This window comes from Myotis yumanensis, unplaced genomic scaffold, assembly GCF_028538775.1.
Source record: "Myotis yumanensis isolate MYYU_CA2020_CCGP unplaced genomic scaffold, mMyoYum1.0.hap1 SCAF_3, whole genome shotgun sequence".
NCBI lineage: Eukaryota > Metazoa > Chordata > Mammalia > Chiroptera > Vespertilionidae > Myotis > Myotis yumanensis.
This window is the reverse complement of record NW_027223754.1, coordinates 203,224,629-203,243,309: the sequence shown is the minus strand read 5'-3', so window position 1 is coordinate 203,243,309 and position 18,681 is coordinate 203,224,629. Positions and strand designations below refer to the sequence as shown.

The 18,681-nt window shown below is 44.7% G+C and overlaps 1 pseudogene; it reads right to left on the bottom strand.

Moving 5' to 3' along the window:
• Nucleotides 1–16,850: 16,850 nt before the first annotated feature.
• LOC139006518 (large ribosomal subunit protein eL20 pseudogene) lies at nucleotides 16,851–18,282 on the bottom strand (annotated as a pseudogene).
• Nucleotides 18,283–18,681: the final 399 nt, after the last annotated feature.

Sequence of the window (18,681 nt, the reverse complement as noted above, 5' to 3'; positions counted from 1 at the left end):
GTGTGGACTACTTATATTGAAATTGCAACATTGATGGGGTAGGAAGAATAAATCAAGAAATTACAAATAAAGAGGCTATTAATGAACATTTGTGTTTTATCGAAATCATTTTTAAAAATCTAGAACCATAGTGGCAAAAATAAATAAATCTTAATAATGGCAAACACTTTCTGCTTGGCAGTATTCTAAGTGCTTTATGTACATTAACTCATTTAGTTCATCCTCACAACAACTCTATGAGGAAACTGGCACAGAGAGGCTAAGTAAGTTGCCCCGAATCATATTGCAGTGGGCATTTCAGTCTGGAGTCCTTACTTCTCATCATCAAACTATACTGCTTTCCTCTCCTCTCTTCCCCAATTCCCTCTTCTCTAGAGTGTCCCTAAAGCACTAGGGCTTTTACCACACAATTTGTCCCATAAATATATTTTATCTTGACTTAATCATTGTCTTTGCTTGTGTATTCATTTTGCCTCCACAACCAAGAGCTAAGACACATCTGTAATTCTCACTGTCCTGTGCCTCCGATCCCACGTGCACGTACACACACACACACACACACTCACGTGCGCGCGCACACTCGTAATCCCTCCGCTGTGCACTGAGCTGCATAGACAGTTGAGTGCCTTCCCAGGGAAGGTGGAATAGGGCAGTGATTGTGAACTGTTTCTAGAGCCATCCGTTCAGCCCAAATCCTGGCTCTGAAGCCCTTTTACTGGCTGTGTGACCTTGGGCAAGTTCCTTTGCTTTGCTGAGCCCCAATTTCCCAATTGTAAAATGGGAACTCTAACAGCCCCTTCCTCATACAGCACTTGTGCAGATGAGCATGAATCATCTAGCCTGGAGCAAATGTTCAACACAGATTATTATTGCTGTTGTTTCTAACCATTCATTATCTGCATAGCACTCCTCTCTATCTGAAATTATTACATATGTTGTTTATTGTCTGCCTCCCTCCTGAGAATAAAGCTTTAGTCTAGGCAATCTACAACTTCCTTGTTCGTAGCTATGGTCCAGCACCAGGCATGAGAGAACACTCAATAAATCTTTGCTAATAAATGTTGAAAAGGCTGTAACTGCTTAGAGTAAGACCACCATAGCCTGAGTGTTCACTCTGTGCAAAGCACTGTGCTAAGTCATTGATATGAATCACTTCATTTAATCTTCACAAGGAGCCTAAGAAATAGGTATGGTAGTGCCCAGTCTTACACAAAACAGACAGGAGGGGCAGAGCAGCTAAGTGACGTGCTCAAGGTCACACAGTAAGCAAACAGAGGAGCCAAACTGCAAATCTACGCTTCTGGAGGCCGTCTGTGGTCTTGACCGCCATGCGTTCCAGGTGAAAGACTTCTCCTGTCTTCCCTGGCCAGAACTTTCCCTCTCCTATTCCAACACGGTTGCTATATCCGGCACACAGATTGGCTGCCTGCAGGTCCACCAGGGAGCATCCTGGAAAAGACCCAACTCAGTTCTTTGGAAAGGAGCCCCAGCTGGGCTGGGAGCACCAGGCCCTGCGAGGCCACGGCTGGCATCTCCACATGTTGGTGATGATTCTGAGGAAACGCCACCAGGTGCAGCAGTTGCTAAGCCAAGTATCTCAACTGGCTCATCGTTCACAGCCTACCTTTGCTGCCCCCCTACCTTCTGACTGTCCCAGAATATCTGATATTTCCAGAAGAAATCAAGCTGCTTCTCTACCCCTTGCCCCCAAATATTCTGCCCTTCCTGCCTCCTTGTCCTCAAGCAAACTCCTGCTCATCCTTTAAGACCCAGCTCAAGAGTCACCTCCTCCACGAAGCGTTCTGTGATTTTTTCCCAGGCAGATGGGACTGCTCCTCCTCTGCCTCCCCTCTCTGTGCCGTAGAGCAGGGGGGTTAAGCAGGTGGGCTGGAGCCAGGTGCATTAGATTCACAGGTTTGCTCCTCTACTGGCAAGCCGTGTGACCTCAGCCAGTCACTAAATTCCTCAACTGAAATGGGGACAATAGTCTTGGTATGAAATGAGATAACCCATGTAAAGTGACTAGCACATGCCTGGTATACTCTGAACCTTCCATAAATATTAGCAGTGATCCTATTTGTCTTAAAGAACCTACCAGTCAGTATTGGAATTTGTGTCTGTTTCTCTCACTTGGGACACTGCCTTGTACCCCCAGCCTTAACTGTCCCTAGAACATACTATGTGCTCCATAAACGTTTGTGGAAGCACTATAATCATATCTGACTTCTCTCTCTCTCTCTCTCTCTCTCTTTTCTTCTTCTTCTTCTTCTTCTTCTTCTTCTTCTTCTTCTTCTCTCTCTCTCTCTCTCTCTCTCTCTCTCTCTCTCTCTCTCTCTCTCTTATTGTTGGCAGAGCCAGAGTACCCTAAGCTACAGCCTCAGTTTTCTTCATCTCCATTGCATTTATAATGTGGAAACCTTTTTTGGAATATAATTGCTGTAAGCAACTCAAAAAATCCAGGGCCCAGAAAAAAATGTTGGCTCCTCTTCACCCTGGTCATGCACCCAGATTATTTCCTGAGGATTTCCTGAGGATGTGTGTAATCAGATCCTTTATTGCCCTGCGGTGGGGGGAGTCGGGGGTGGGGCAGGAACAACAGTCACCTATAGGCTAAAGCTGGGGGTCAGGTTTCTACTTGACTTCCTGTGTATTTGGTGGTCACAGTGATGAATGATTCTGTGACTCACAGTGCCACATTACAGTGGGGTTCACTGGGCTTAGAAGGGAGATCCTTACTCCACACCCCGTGACTACAAGGGGGTACCACCTTCCTACCCTTCTTGTTCTCTCTACCTATTTCTCCTGCCATTTTTTACTGGTATATTTACTTTTACTTGAAAGCAGGCCCCATTTTGAGCCAAACTTCCCCTACATTAAGATAGCACACTAGTGCCTTTATTTTCTTTTAAAAATAATTCTCTCATTACAAAGGCAATAAATGGTCATTATCGAAAATGTGGGAAAAGGGGTGACATTTTAAAAAGAATATTTAAATCACCCATAATCTCAGAGCCCTGAGAAAAATCACACATTTTTTCACATATGCTTACATAGACATTCATACATAATTAACGCTAAACTAGATATTAAAGAGAGATGCGTGCATATATTTAGATCTTGTGGCTTTCCATGACATGTTCCCATCATTTCTCTTTTCCCTGGCCACCACCATAAAAAGGAGAGCAGATGTTAATGTCCTGGGATTCTGCATACAGGACAACGAAGACCCAAAGGTATGGATTCTATTATAGGGACATAGTGAAGAGTGGAGACAGTTGGTCTGGCTGGTGTGACTCATTGGTTGAGCACCGACCTATGAACCAGGAGATCACAGTTCAATTCCCGATTGGGGCATGTGCCCAGGTTTCAGGCTCAATCACCAGTAGGGGACATGCAGGAGGCAGTCAGTCAATGATTCTCTCTCATCACTGATGTTTCTCCCTCTCCCTTCCTCTCTGAAGTCAATAAAAATATATTAAACAACAACAACAAAAATTTTTTAAAGAATGGAGACAGTTATCTAGTCTACCATAGTCCCACTGATGCTCCCTCCCCTCCCCAGGGCGCAGCTCTTTCAATTTACGACACCAATGCTGGGCACCAGATGTGACTGCTGGAACCTCTGTCCCTACTGCCTTTTGTAAATGGAGGTATTTACCAGCACCCTAAATAGAATGGACTCCACCCAGAAACAGCTTTCTGGCTTCATTAGACTCCAGTTCATTATACAGAGCAAGTCCATCCACTGATTATACCCTGGCTACCAAGGAGGCTGGAAGAGCAAGTTTCTGGCTGCTACCTAGGATGGAAATGGAGCAGTTGATTCATTAAGTGGAGAATTTCTCACACATAGGAAGGATGTTAAAGGTATTGGGCGGCCAGGAAGAAGGGCACATGTCCACTACACCCATCTTCACAGTAGATGTCGGGGAGCTCAGGGAGATGTGAGAATCTAGCAAAGCCCTTGACTAGGCCACTCATCTGCGACTTTCTCCACAGTCTCATTTCCCCGACTTTCCAGTTCCCTGAATTCATCCTCCTATCCTAACATCTGCTCTGCCTTTTTCACTCTGATGATTATCTAAACAATAGAATATTACTCAGCACTAAAAAGAAATGAGCTACCAAGCCATGAAAAGATGTGGAGGAACCGTAAATGCATATGAACAATCCACTAAATGAAAGAAGCTGATCAGAGTGGGCTCCTACTGTGTGATTTCAACTACATAACATCCTGGAAAAGGCAAAACCATAAAAACTATAAAAACAATAAAAAGATCAGTGGTTCTGGAGGGAAAGGTGCTGCATAGGCAGAGCACAGAGGATTTTGAAGGCAGTAAAGAAACTCTGTATGAGATTATGATGATGAATACATGGCATTATGCATTAGTTCAAACTCACAGAATGTACACCACTAAGAGTGAACCCTAAGGGAAACTATTGATTTAGGGTGATTATGATGTGTCAGTGTAGGTTTATCTTTGGTAAAAAATGTAGCATTCGTGTGAGTGATGTTGATATTGGAGAAAGCTATGTGTGTGTGGGAGAAAGAAGTATATGGGAAATCTCTGCTCCTTTCTCTTTAGTTTCTTGCAAACCTAAAACTGCTCTTTTCAAAACAAATGTTTGTTTTTAAGGAAGAATATTTTACTCAAATATCTTACAATTTAGTGAGAAAGACACAAACATGAATGACCAACATATCCACGGCAGAATAAAATAAATCTGAAAAAGAGTGTAGGCAAATGTTGGGAACAAGAAGAGGTTTTACCGAGATCCTACTAGAGGAGAGTTACCAGACAGATTACAGACTGACCTGTTAAATTTTATTTTTAGATAAATAGCAAATTAAATTTTACTGGATGTCCAATGAAATATTTGAGAAATACATTATAAATCACTCATTGTGTATCTAAAATTAAATTGCACTGGGTCTCCTATGTTTTTATCTGCTAAATCTGGCAACTCTAAACTTGGGAAGATCAAGGGAGGCTCCAGAAGGGGCCGACATTTGAACTGTGCCTTAAGGGATAACGAGTAGAATTTCAATAGCTGGATTATTTAAGACTATTGCAGGCTGAGGAGACAGCAAGAACAAAGGATGAAAGATGGAAAATGCCTGGCATATCTTAGTCACTAAGCATTACAGTTCGGCAATTCATCTAATGTGACTACCCTGTGGGCGGATCTAGTTAATATCGATCCTTGAGAAATATACAGCCATGTTGCAAAGTTCAAAAACTAGAAGCTGAGATCCTTTGGGTTGTGTCCATCTAACAGGTGTCCTGAGTTCTGAAAGACCATTAAGTCAGAAAGTGGAGAATTTCAAGAAATGGGGTATAGTACTAAAGCAGGGACTTTCTATTCTAAGAACAGGAAATGCCACCTACAGCCTATTTCTTTGCAAGACAATCATTGTATATACTACTTGCAGGTTCTGCTCAGCTCCTTCGCCTACAGGGATGGGCCCCAGGCAACTATATACTATATTCTATGGCAGTGGTTCTCAACCTTCCTAATGCCGCAGCCCTTTAATACAGTTCCTCATGTTGTGGTGACCCCCAATTTCACTGTTACAAATTGAACATAATTAAAGCATAGTGATTAATCACAAAAACAATATGTAATTATATATGTGTTTTCTGATGGTCTTAGGTGACCCCTGTGAAAGGGTCGTTCCACCCCCAAAGGGGTTGCGACCCACAGGTTGAGAACTGCTGTTCTATGGGGTCTCTGTCACTCTCCCCAGAGTTGATTGGGCCAACTATGAATATGTGACTCATGCTGAGCCAATTGGAATCCATGAAATCCTAGGTGTGTGGAACAGGGGCTAGAAGATTCTGGTTTCATTCTGAATTAGTCTCTTGAAAGGAGGAGATTTACAGTTACTGACAATCGCTGACTATTACGCAAAGTTTTATCCCCCTATTGGCCTCAAAAACTCTGTTCACTGGTGCCATGGGACTGGAAGCTGGAAGCCTAGCGTCCTCTTTTCTGAAACTGATTACTGTAGGTTGGAAAGTTCTCAGCAAAATTGATATAGTGTCTTACTGTGAAGTATGCAGAGAGGCTAACTTCTCTTTGTTCTTCGCGAATCATTCCTTAGCCCTTGTCCAGGTTGGCCTGGGCCTTTGGTCAAGGGGCTGGCTGCAGCCTGCTCTCTGGATACATGATGCCTCCTCCTCCACATTTATTCTCTGGAACAGCAGTAGTGATGTATCCTGATCCCTAGGAGCCCTCTGCTCTGTGGCTGCTCTCAGCTGTGAGGGCTGCTGTTCGCATTATTGATAAGGAGACGGAGAGTCTGAAAGGTCAACGCAAGGGTCCTGCCTCTAAGACCTCACTCAAGCATGGTGATGCACACCACGTCTGGCCCCATGATTCTAGTTTGGCAAGTTTGGGATTTAATGGGACTATCTTGGGCTTGACCTATTTTTGCTTTGGTCCTTTGGAATTCCCACAGAAAAGAATTCCACAGACTTATCAGGTGAGCTCTCTCTGTATAAAATTAAAATTAATTGGCTACAGTGTCTTGTACTCATGAATAGCGGTCAGGGAAAAAAAATGCTAAGGATTAAAATTAAGGAGTGGTTTCTATAAACTTACTGCCTAGACGTGACCTTGAGGCCTATCAGCGTCAGTGTAATTGTGGACAGAGGATGCTTTGAATTGAGAGAAAGGTAAAGACCGGAAAGAGAGGATTCACTAATTTCCTGGGGGCAGGGAGCAGGAGTGTTTGATGTAGGGGACCTGGTGTCTTTCTGCTGACACTCTCTAGTATCCCGTTGAAACTAGATCCTATTTCAAAAGTCCTCATTAAGGAATCTCACTCTAGTATTGTTTACAGTAGAAACTCCAAACTAGGGAGGATATAACCAATCTCCAAATTACCCAAGGTGCTGGACAGAAGTGATTTTTACGGCTGGAGCCTAGAAAGGCAGGATCCACAAAACCAGCAACCCTGTTACATAACCGGCTCAACCAGCCTCACCAAGGTGGCACCATACACAAGTCCTGAATGATCAGCTCACCCCAGATTTAGTCCTCCTCTAACTGGCAAAATCTGAAAACGGACTTGTGATTAAAGAGGTAAAATGGACCAAAACTATCTTTTGGGTAATAACAATGATATCTGTTGTAAGGAAAGAGCCCCAGTTCTCTGGACCCAAGTAATCTTTCATCAGTGTTCATGTTTGATCCTTTCTGGGACGATAGGGATTTTTAATAATTTGTATTTCGCATGTGAGATTAATCTGACGTTCTATTTCTCATACCAGGATCCAGGGAACAATCGTAATTTCCCACTTTATAAAGCTTTGTCTCACTTTTCACCCCCCTCAAAGGCCATTGTTTTAAATGTTGAGTGTCTTTTGTATAAATGAATGTTCCTTGGGCTATCATAGATGGCTCTTTAGAAAAAAGTACTGTTGGTTGACTCTCGCTACACCAGAGAAACAGTCTCACTGTATGGAGTTACATTCCTCCAAGGGCCAGTGCTCAGTGTTGTATAGACATGACCACAAAGCCGGCATGTAATCAACTGTCCATTATATGTCTGTCGATTAGACAGGAAAGCTTTCAAATTATCAATAAATCAGTAGAACAGGGCAATGCAGAAGTGAACCACAGACATTTAGCCATTCATGAGCTCCCAAGGAGAGGAGCTTCATGAGGAAATGGTCCGGCAAAATTCCCAAGAGGGAAATAACCCCAGAATATCAAGAGGCGCCCCTCCTTAGCTTAGGAACTGGATCTGAGGCATAAGAAGAGACTTCTCAGGGCAGAGGGAGTGGGTAGATGGCTGTCTTAGAGAATCGTGCTCATCAAGAACCAGACTGAAGACAAATACCTCTGGGTTCACATCCCGGCTCCACCGCTTACTAAGTATGTGACCAGAAACAAGTTACTTAACATGGCTCTGCCTTGGTTTCCTTCATTATCCACCTGATAAAGTTATTAAACAGTTAAATGAAATATTAATATTAGCCACTAATTCTTCCAGCTAAGAAACACAAACCACTCTAGGTCCTTCAATCAACAGGAATTTAATACAGGAAATAAGTAATATAGGAGGCCATGTTGCTGAGACACCAAATAGATGCCCAGCTCAGAGATTAGAATAGAGGCACATTGATAGGGCTGGAGGGACAGGTGTAGGCTGTCCTGCAGGGGCTGAAACCCAGCAGGTCTAAGCTGGAGCGGAGGAGACACCATAGAATGCAGAGGGGACGGGGGAAATACTCTGGCCTCTCGGGAATTCTGTCTTCCCATGTGTGGACCTCCCCGGGGGGGCTGTAGGGTCAAGAGCCCAGGAAATGTAGTTCCCTGACAAGCAGAGAGGGAGAAGGCAGGGACTGCCTCCTACCCTGGTCAGGAGTGAGAATTTTGTGGTTATTGTATAATCCCATCTCCTCCCATCAATATTTTCAAATTTACTTTTTTAAAAGTATGGATATTTCATAACCAACCCAGCAGTACTGAGCATCCCTGGCACCTCTATTGTGGGCCTGAACTGCCATTTCCCATGAAAAAGAACAAGGTTTCTTGGAGAAATGGCTGATTCTCTTTTTTTCTCCTTTTTATTGAATTTTTGGTTAACAAAATTATACAGGTTTCAGGTGCACAATTCCACAACACATCATCTGTACACTGTATTGTGTGTTCACCACCCCAAGTCAAGTCTCCTCCCATCACCATTTATTCCCTCTATACCCTCTTCTACCTCTCCTCACCTACAACCTTCCGCCCCCCTGGCAATCATGGACTGTTGTCAGTGCCAATGAGTTTTGAGAAATGGCTGATTCTATATCTAGAAATACATAGATGAGCCTGGAACATTTTGTTATTCCAAAAATAAAAATAAAAATTATTAAAGACAATTGGGCCATGTCTAAAGGATTCAGAAGCCAACTTTAAGAGTTCCCCGCTAGTCAAAAATGGGACAATGTAAGCATCAAATGATATCTTATTGCACAGAATTTTAATCAACAGTTGTATGTGAGTTTATTTTTGTATTATTGTTTATGAATTATTGTTGTATTATTTTCCATATGAACAACTGTAAACCTACTTTTGCCCTTCCCTGTATATAGAATATGTTAAAATTCATGAGTCTACAATGATATTAAGTGGGGGGAAACCCTCATTGGTCACCTTTGGAGAATTCTAGGGAACCAATTGCTATGGGCTGAGTTGTATCCCCCTAAAATTCATGTTGTAATCCTAACTCCTAAAATTCTTGTTCTAATCCTAATTCCCAGTACCTCAGATTTGAGAGTATTTGAAGATAGGGCCTTTAAAGAGGTGACTAAGTTAAATTAAGTAATTGGGGTGGATGCTAATCCAATATGACTCACCTATATTATAAAAAGCCAGTGACTGTAACTCCATAACGCAGTAACGATCAAACGAGCGGTCACCAGGAGGTGCATTGATGGGTCCTGCAGTGGTGCGGCGGGTCTGGGGTCTCACACGATTTCGTGTGCTGGGCCTCTAGTGTTCTTATAAAAAGAGTTTAGGACTCAGCACTGGCCTGTTTTGCACAGTGGTTAGAGTGTCTGCCTGTGGACTGAAGGGTCATGGGTTTGATTCCCAGTCAAGGGCATATACCTCGGTTGAAGGTTCCCCAGCCTCAGTAGGGTTGAGTGTGAGAGTCAGCCAATCAATGTGTCTCTCTCACACTGATGTTTCTCTCTCCCCCTCCTTCTTCCCTTCCACTCTCTCTAAAAATCAGTGGGAAAAATATCCTTGGGTGAGGATTTAAAAAAAAAGCGGGGGGGGGGGGGGGATTAGGACTCAGACACACAGAGGGAACACCATCTGAAGACACAGGGAGAAGATGGTCATGTACAAGCCAAGAAGAGAGGCCTCAGAAGAAACCAACCCTGCCAACACTGAATCTTGGACTTCCAGCCTCCAGAACTGGGAGAAAATGGATTTCTGTTGTTTAAGCCACCCAGTCTGTGATACTTGTTGCAGCAGCCCCAGAAAACTACTGCACCAGCTCATCATTCTGAATCTTGGCAAGTAAAGGGAAAGCATCAGCATCTAACCTGCCTGTCTTAGATAAACATACCTCAGGGTAACCAAATACTTGATGAGAAAAAGTTTCTGTTTATGGATAGGAAGGGATGAAAGAATTTTTAATCACTATTTTTCAAAGCCTTCATTTCTGGGTACAATGGTTCTAGGCAAAGTCACCAATAGCAACGCCCATCACAGAAAGGGGCCACTTGATATCATAGCTCCTAATGGAAGTATACAAATCCATCTGCACATCATTTTTTGCCAAACTCAAACCTAAACTAGACCAGTTCTCTACTCCTAACTGCTAATTCACAGAAAATACAAGGGACAGAGGAACATGCTGAAAATCAGCAGAGGGATGTGATCATCACAATCCAGGATATGAAATATTCCATAGGACAAGTGACCTGCTTTATTGTATTTTTCCTCAAAAAATGAATTGCAAAAATTGAAAAATGAGAGATTATATCTGTAGATTATAAAAGGCTTATGGTACACTTCTAGCAAGTTCCATTTGTAGATCTTCTTCAGATTCTACTTCAAGTAAATCCATTTTTAAAAAATTATGAGACACGCAGGGAAATGAACACTGACTGGATATTTAATATTTAAGAATATTTTTATATTTAACATGAAAGACTATTTTAGGTGTCATAGTGGTTTTATGGTTATGTTTTGTAAAAGTGTTTATCTTTCTAGAGACATATTGAAATATTTATGGAGAAATGATATGATGCCTGGGATATGCGTAAAGATAATCTAATGTGGGAGGCAGAGGAAGCAGGTTATAGATGAAATCCATCCCTCCCTGGGCTGGATGTCATGAAGCTGGATGATGAGTACATGGCTGTTCACTGCATTATTCTCTCTACTTTTGTGAACGCTTTACGTTTCCAATTACAAAATGTGTGTGTGTCCGTGTGTGCATGTGTGAGCGTGTGTGTGTGTGTTTAAAGAGTGTGTTTTAATGTTGCAGGTTATCAAACAGAGGCAAACATTTACTAGTCATTCAAGAAATGTAAAGAAATATACCTTTTTGGCCTATTGAATTAGCAACAATTTTATTTTTATGGTAATTTCCAAGGTTAGTGAAACAGACACTTGCATGCATTGTAGCAGGAATGCAAAGCAGTAGATACAGCACTTTTGGAAGGCAATTTTGCAGTATATAGTAAGAATATTGAAAGAAACATTTCTATCCTGTTTAGAAGAGAGACATATTTTTTATGTCTGCACTCTTTAAATCAGTCATTTCATAGAATAGTTCCATAAGTATGTTCATCGCACCATTATTTATAATGGGGAAAACACTAGAAACCAAACATAGGTCCAGAACCAGGTAAAATTAATTAGAGCAAACTATTATTGGCAATTAAAATGTTTTAAAAGTCTCAAGGCAAGGCTTATGCTACAATAAATTTTTTTTCAAAGATAGGAAGAAACATTTTATGATTACAAGCTATGGCACATTTAATTTTTCCAGAGGGAGGGGAGAAGGATAGATGGATGGATGCGTAACAATGTGACATCGACCCTCCTCTCTTGGTGGAGTCCTGTAACTGCCCCTACCCATAACAGGGACAGGCATGCTGCCATCGGCTCCAGTCCAGCTCCCCTCAGACTCCTGCTCCTTCTTGTCAGACCAATGGCCTTGGAATCCTGAACCAGCATGTAGATGTCTACCATGTCCTGAAGCCCATGTTGGAAAGACTGGCCAGACCACAAAGACAGGGAGAAAGATGCCTCTGGGGTCACAGCTGCTGAGTCTCCAAGCCCGACTCCTAAGTGCAGAAGTCCCTGCAAGAGTCCTGCCCGAGCCCCAGCCCGAGGCCACCACGTGAGTGAGCCCAGCCAGCACTTACCAGCTGAGCCGCTCCTGAATCCCCAACCCGCAGGTGACACATGGTGTGACTCCTTCACAACAATAGATAGCTAATATATAAGTATATAAAATATGTAACTATACTGCATAAAGTAAAAGCAAAAAATACATTAAAAAACACACACACAAGAAAATGGTACCCTCAAATATTACTAGTGATCAGCTTGGGTGGGATTACTAGTGATCATCTTGGGTGGGATTCTTTATGAAGTTCTGGAATGATCATCTATTTCCTTGAAGAACTGAAATTAAATTTCCTGTTGAAAAGCATTTCACTGTGACTTTTGGGCATTTTCGGTTCCTTCAGTCAAGTTCAAGGGTTCCCACCAGGGCTTTCCGAGGATCACGTGCAAGTGCATGACACCAAATACAGCTGAAACCTTGCGGGGGACTACCGCCCATCTCGTCCAGTCCTCCCCCCTCCACCCCCGCTGCTCTAACTCTCCCCTAGGCAGGCCCATGGAATCGCAGTCCAGCTTTCTGTGAACTCAATGTCTCCGTGCAGAGGATTTATCCTATCTGGAGCTAGTTCCTTCCACCTTCAGGCTCCGATGACAGAAAGACTTTCCTTCTAGTGAACTGAAAAGTGTCTCGGTGGAGCTTCCACACACTGGTCCTGCTCATGAACTATTCATGAAGTCCTCAGCAGTGCCTGCTACGGGCCATGCATTGTTCCAGGCCCTGGGATACAACAGAGAACAAGACAGACAAAGTCCTATTCCCAAGGAACTTGGATTCTTTTCTTTTTTTATTGTTTTTTATTTATTTATTTATTTCATCAAGGAAGAGAGAGGGAGAGATAGAAACATCAATGATGAGAGAGAATCATTGATCGGCTGCCTCCTGTGCATCCCACACTGGGCATGGAGCCTGTAACCTGGGCATTGCCCTGACAGGAAATGGAACCTATGACCTCCTGGTTCATAGATCGACCCTCAACCACTGAGCCACGCCAGCCTGGCGGAACTTAGATTCTTAGTGGGGGAGAGGCACAATTACTAAATATAATATAAAAACAGAGCGTACTAACTACTATGAAGAAAATAAATCAAGGTAAGAAGTAGAGAATGAAGGGAGTATGGTTTTTAAAAAAGGGTATTCAGGGAAGGCCACCCTGGGGAGGCGACCTTTGAGACCTAACTGAAGTGACAGAGGGAACCTTGTGAATATCTGAGGGAAGAACATTCCAGATGAAGGGGCATCAAGGGGGCAGTCCTGAAGCAGACACCTGCTTGGCATCCTGAGTAACAGCACAAAGGCCAAGACGGCTGAAGAGCCGTGAATACGGGGAGAGAGGCGGGAGAATGAGGTCAGGGAAGACTGGATGGGCAGATCATAAAGGCCTGGAGGGCCATGCTGAGGGCTGGGTTTTATTCTGAGTGTAATGGCAAAGCACTGGAGCTTCTCAGCAGAGGAGTGACAGGAGCTGATTGATGCTTTCATAGCCTCCCCCGCTGCTGTGTGAGAACAGGAGGGGGATGGAGAAGAGAGAGGAAGGGAGGGCAGGTGGGAGGTGGCTGTAGCTGTCCAGGCAGCAAATGGGTTAGCAGTGGCTGCATTCTGCATGTATTTTATAGGTGGAACCGACAGGACTTGTTGGATTAGATGCAGGTGTGAAAGTGAGAGGGGCGTCGGCCATAACTCCAAGTCTCTTTTAAAGAAGCAATCAATGAACGTGTGTGTGCGATGGTGAGGACACTCCTATGAATGAGGCATGGCTGGTTCCTGTACTCCCTGAAAGAGAGAGACAGACACATTCCCAGACCATTTTCACACAGGGGGGCCTCGTCTATTAGACACAGTGGTTAGGCTAAATGTTCACATGAACACACTTGGGGACCCAGGAAAAGGGCAGCAGGACTTTCTAGAGGAGAAACACGCATGTGAGGCTTGGATGGGAAGGGTTGGCAGGGGAAGACCTTACCAGGAAGCAGGAATCTGAGGGAGGTGTCGAGGGAAACACTAGGCGCTGGGTAACCTAGAGCCCAGTGTGCAAGATGGGACGTGGGAGGGAATGAGGAGGGAGAGGCCACAGGGACCCAGCAGAGAAGAGGCTCGGCCTTTCTAAGGAGCTTGGGTTCTATCCTGAAGTCAGTGAAGGCCACAGGTGGGTATGAAACTGAGGAGATCGGATGCGAGATGTGAGCCTCAGAAAGGTTATTCTGGCAGCCCAAGTATGGAGAACGCAGTCAAGGTCAGACTGGAGGCCAGTGTGGAAGCTGTAACAGCAGTCCAGGGAGGAAATGCTAACAGTAGATAGAGGCAAAGAAACAGAGGGAAGATGTGTTTAAAAAATAGAAAATACAATGAGCCTTGAGGGGAAAATGCTAAATGAACTTAGAGAAAGACAAATACTGCATGGTATCACGTCTTTGTGGAATCTAAAGAAGAAGAAGAAAAAAAGCCAAACTCATAAATACAGAAGATAGGTAGTTGCCAGATTGTGAGGTATAGGGGGGCGGGGAGGGGGGGGGGCGGGAAGGTGATCAAAAGGTTCAAAATCCCAGTTATAAGATCAGTAAGTCCTGGGAAGCGATGTACAGCATGGTGACTATAGTTAACAACGCTGTGTTGCTAAGAGAGTAGATCTTAAAAGTTCTCATCATAAGAAAAAACAAAGTAACTATGTGTGCTGATGGATGACAACTAAACCTATTGTGATGATCATTTCACAATGTATACGTATACCAAATCACCATGTTATAATATCAGATCACCATGTTGTACACCTATAACTTATACAATGTAATACGACAACTTTTTTCTTGATTTAAAATTAAAAACAAAAAACAGAAGGCCAAATGAGCAGGTCTTAACGACCGATAGGATGCTGGGTTGACTGAATGTGGTCTAGGATGGTTCCAAGTTCCCAATGTGGGTGGTTGACATGGAAAATTGGGAAAAGCAATGGGTGTCCTTGGATATATCCAGTTTGGATTTCCTGAGGCACACCCCAGTGGCTGGTTCTGCAGGCGGTTAGATATGGAAGTCTGAAGTTCAGGGGAAAGGTCAGGGATGGAAATAGATACACATCCCTGTCATTTTGTCCCTTGGGGCTCTATAAGTCAAGTCTGATGTGCTTTTCAAATAGAGATCCTTTAAATACTTGAGGACAGCCGACATCTTTCAACTCCACCTCACTGTGCTATCTGGAGGCTAAGTAGCCTTGGCTCCCATCACTGCTCCCTTGGCGGGTGGTCAAGCCTTGTGGTTAAACTCTTGCTGCTCAAAGTGTGGTCTGTGGACCAGCAGCATCACCTGGGAGCTGTGAGAAATGTAGGATCTCCACGTCACCCCAGATCTACTGAAGCAGAGTTTGCATTACAACAGGATCCTCCCCCTACTGCCCCTGCGCCCCTCATGATTCGTTCCCGGCACTGGTTTAAAGTACAGGCACACTGGACTCATATTGCCAGGGTTTGTACTCTGGGCCTGATGCTTATTAGCTGTGTGTGGGCCGATTATTTAACCTCTCTGTGCCTCAGTTTCTTTTTCTATCAAATGGGAATAATTTTGGGACTTACCTCATAGGGATATTATAAAGGCTTAAATAAGACAATCCAGGGAAAGCACTTCATACAATCAGACACTAAGGAAGCGTGAGGTTATTAAAGAAGACACATCTTCAGCCTCCTTGCTGTGCTAACCAGCCTTCTTGGAGTCGCCTCTAAGTTGTTTTACAGTAGATCACCCAAAGCTAATCACCACCACCGACTGTGAGTAAACAGGACTAGTTCATTCTAGATCAGTGGTCAGCAAACTGCGGCTCGGCAAACCATGGCTCGCGAGCCACATGTCGCTCTTTGGCCCCTTCAGTACGGCTCTTCCACAAAATACCGGCTCTTCCACAAAATACCGACTTCTGCGCATGGGCCACGAAGTTTCAATCGCACTGTACATGCGTGCCCGCACGTGGTATTTTGTGGAAGAGCCACACTCAAGGGGCCAAAGAGCCGCATGTGGCTCGAGAGCCGCTGTTTGCCAACCACGGTTCTAGATGCTCACTGTTATATCATAGAATAGAGTCAATAGCATGTAAGGGCTAGGAATTGAGCTGGGGAGCCAGACTGTCTGCATTTGAATCCTGTCCCTACAATGTAGAAGCCAGATGGTTTTGCACAAGTCATTTAACCTCCCTGTGCCTGCTTCCGCAGCTACAAAAGTGAGATGGTAACCCTACGTCATAGGGTTATTTTGAAATTTGCATGACTGAAAACATTAGAATAGGGCTTGGAGCACATAAAGCATTCATTAAATGTGATCATCAGTACAGTCTTCATAGGATGCACTTCACAAAATCATGATGTTTTGGAGGTCCAGAAAGCGTAGAGATGTGCCCAGCCACACCAGTTATAGAAGTGGGGGCCGGAGACTGGATCAGAAACCCGGCCCCTGGACTCAGGTCTGCGACCCCTCCTCATGGCAGGTACATCACAGGCTACTCGAACGGGGTCCTCATTGTGCGCTGCTCAACCTGCACAGCTGTGTAGGGTAGACCTGCCCTTTCTGTATTCAGAGCATCCGAATCTAGCCTAGCCCTAGCCGGTTTGGCTCAGTGGACGGAGCATCAGCCTGGGGACTGAAGGGTCCCAGGTTCAATTCCCGGTCAAGGGCATGTACCTCGGTTGTAGGCTTAATCCCAGACCCTGGTCGGGGTACATGCAGGAGGGGTGCGTGCAGGAGGCAACCAGCGATGTGTCTCTCTCACATCAATGTTTCTCTTTCTGTGTCTCTCCCTGTCCCTTCCACTCTCTCTAAAAATTAAAGGAAAAATATCCTCCCGTGAGGATTAAAAAAAAAAAAAAGAATCTAGCTGCCTACACATGGGGTGTGGAGGCAGAAGGAGGCCTACTGTCTGTACTCACAGGATTTTTTTGTTGTTGTTTTTTTTGTTTTCCCAAGGAGTTTATTTGGGCAGACCAGGGACAGGGAGGCCCTGCATCTAAAAGGTGTTGGGCCTCTTGGTGGTGAAGCCTGGCTTGTGCTGGAGACGAAGGACCCAATGAGGCAACAGGAACTTGATCTTGGAGTCGTGGAACTGCTTGAAGGCCAGTGGGCACTTGCTGGCCGAGATCTCCTCCCTCCACCTTTATTATCTGGATTGAGCGGGTGCAGGCCTGGTGCCAGGCCCCCGTGTCTCGGTAGCACCAGGTGATGGCCGGTCTTGGTACTCCCGGTCTTGCAGGTGCCACTGTGGGAGTCGTAGTGCAGCCAGATGCCAAAGTGCTTCAGCGGAAGGGGGGGTTTCTCAAACACCTACTCACAATAGACGATTTCCCCTGAAGATTTCCTCATCTTCTCCAGTTGAAACACAAAGTACCAGAAGCCGGACTTCGCAAGGACGTGGTCAGGTGCAAAGATGAGCATGTGGCAGAGGGGCGGCTGCTGCACCTGGGGGTGGGTAGGCAGCACCCCACCACCTTGTACTGGCACACTCTCCGCGTCCCCCACCATCCTCACCCCCCCACCCCCTGCAAAAAAAAGGCTAGACTCACAGAATCCTAATGTCTTTGGATTCTGCTTCAGGTCAGTAGTGAGTTCTGTCATTATGATTTAAGTGCAGAGTTAATTTCAGTGAGCCACAATCTTGACTTTTTCCCCTCCCTATTGCCTTAAGTCTTGAAAAAATGTTGACAGTAGGGATTTCGTCTGGGAACGTGGTGCTGAATGTATTCATTTCTTCACCTTCTGTAAGCGCCAGCAAAGTGGCAAAGACATTATCATTGTCTCTTTCTGGTCTGGTGGTGGGCGGGGGTTTTGCTGTGTGTGTTTGATTTGCTAACTCACCACCAGAAGCAGGGTGCTGTGCGGGGGGCAGTGGGGCAACCAGGAGCGGATGTGACAGCAGGACTGTGGATGTCACATTCTGGTGAGCATCCGAGTTGTCAGTCCCACACTCTGCCCCCAAATCTGATTCAGTCGGAGAGTATAAGGTCGAGGAGCCGGCATTTGGAGAAGCAGGTGTAGAGGAGCATTCATTCTAAGAAACACAGCATGTAGTGTAGATTCAGAGAATCGTCTTTGGGGTTAGGTAAGGATCCATTTCCCTGTGAGATCTTAACTTCTCTAAGCTTTGGTGCCCTTTTGCATGGGCCAGTCATTGAAGCCACCTCATGAAGCTGCTGTGAGGACTGAATGAGCTAGAGCACACAAAACACGAGCTGCCTCGACAGTCTGTGAGTTCAGTGAAAGTAAACCCACTGTTCTTGGAAAAGCAGGGTGGCCTTTAGGTGATGAGCACAGATGTTGGAATCCAACAGAACTGGTCTCAAATCCTGTTCCTCCATTTACAAAGGGTATGACTTTGGTTTCCTATACTATTACAAAACAAAAACAACAACAAAAAGAACGGTACTTATGCAGTCCTCTATCATGACGTTGTAAGGATGGAGACCACAGGAGTCCAAAGCCGAACATGATGCCTGGTATAATCATTAGTGCTACCCCCAAATGTTGCCAGCTCTCCTCCTTCCAGGCACACCATAGAGCTGCACCATCCCAATTTGAAGTGAGCTGTGACCATATGCCTTGCTTCGGCTAATGGGGTGTGAGGAATATGGATATGGCACTGGTGGGCAGAATCTGCCACATCCCCTCCTCTGCTGGGCAGCCTGTGGGAGCACAGGTCATGATGGAGCCTCTGTCAGTCTAGATCAGTGGTTCTCAACCTGTGGGTCGCGACCCCTTTGGCGGTCGAATGACCCTTTCACAGGAGTCGCCTAAGACCATCCTGCATATCAGATATTTATATTATGATTCATAACAGTAGCAAC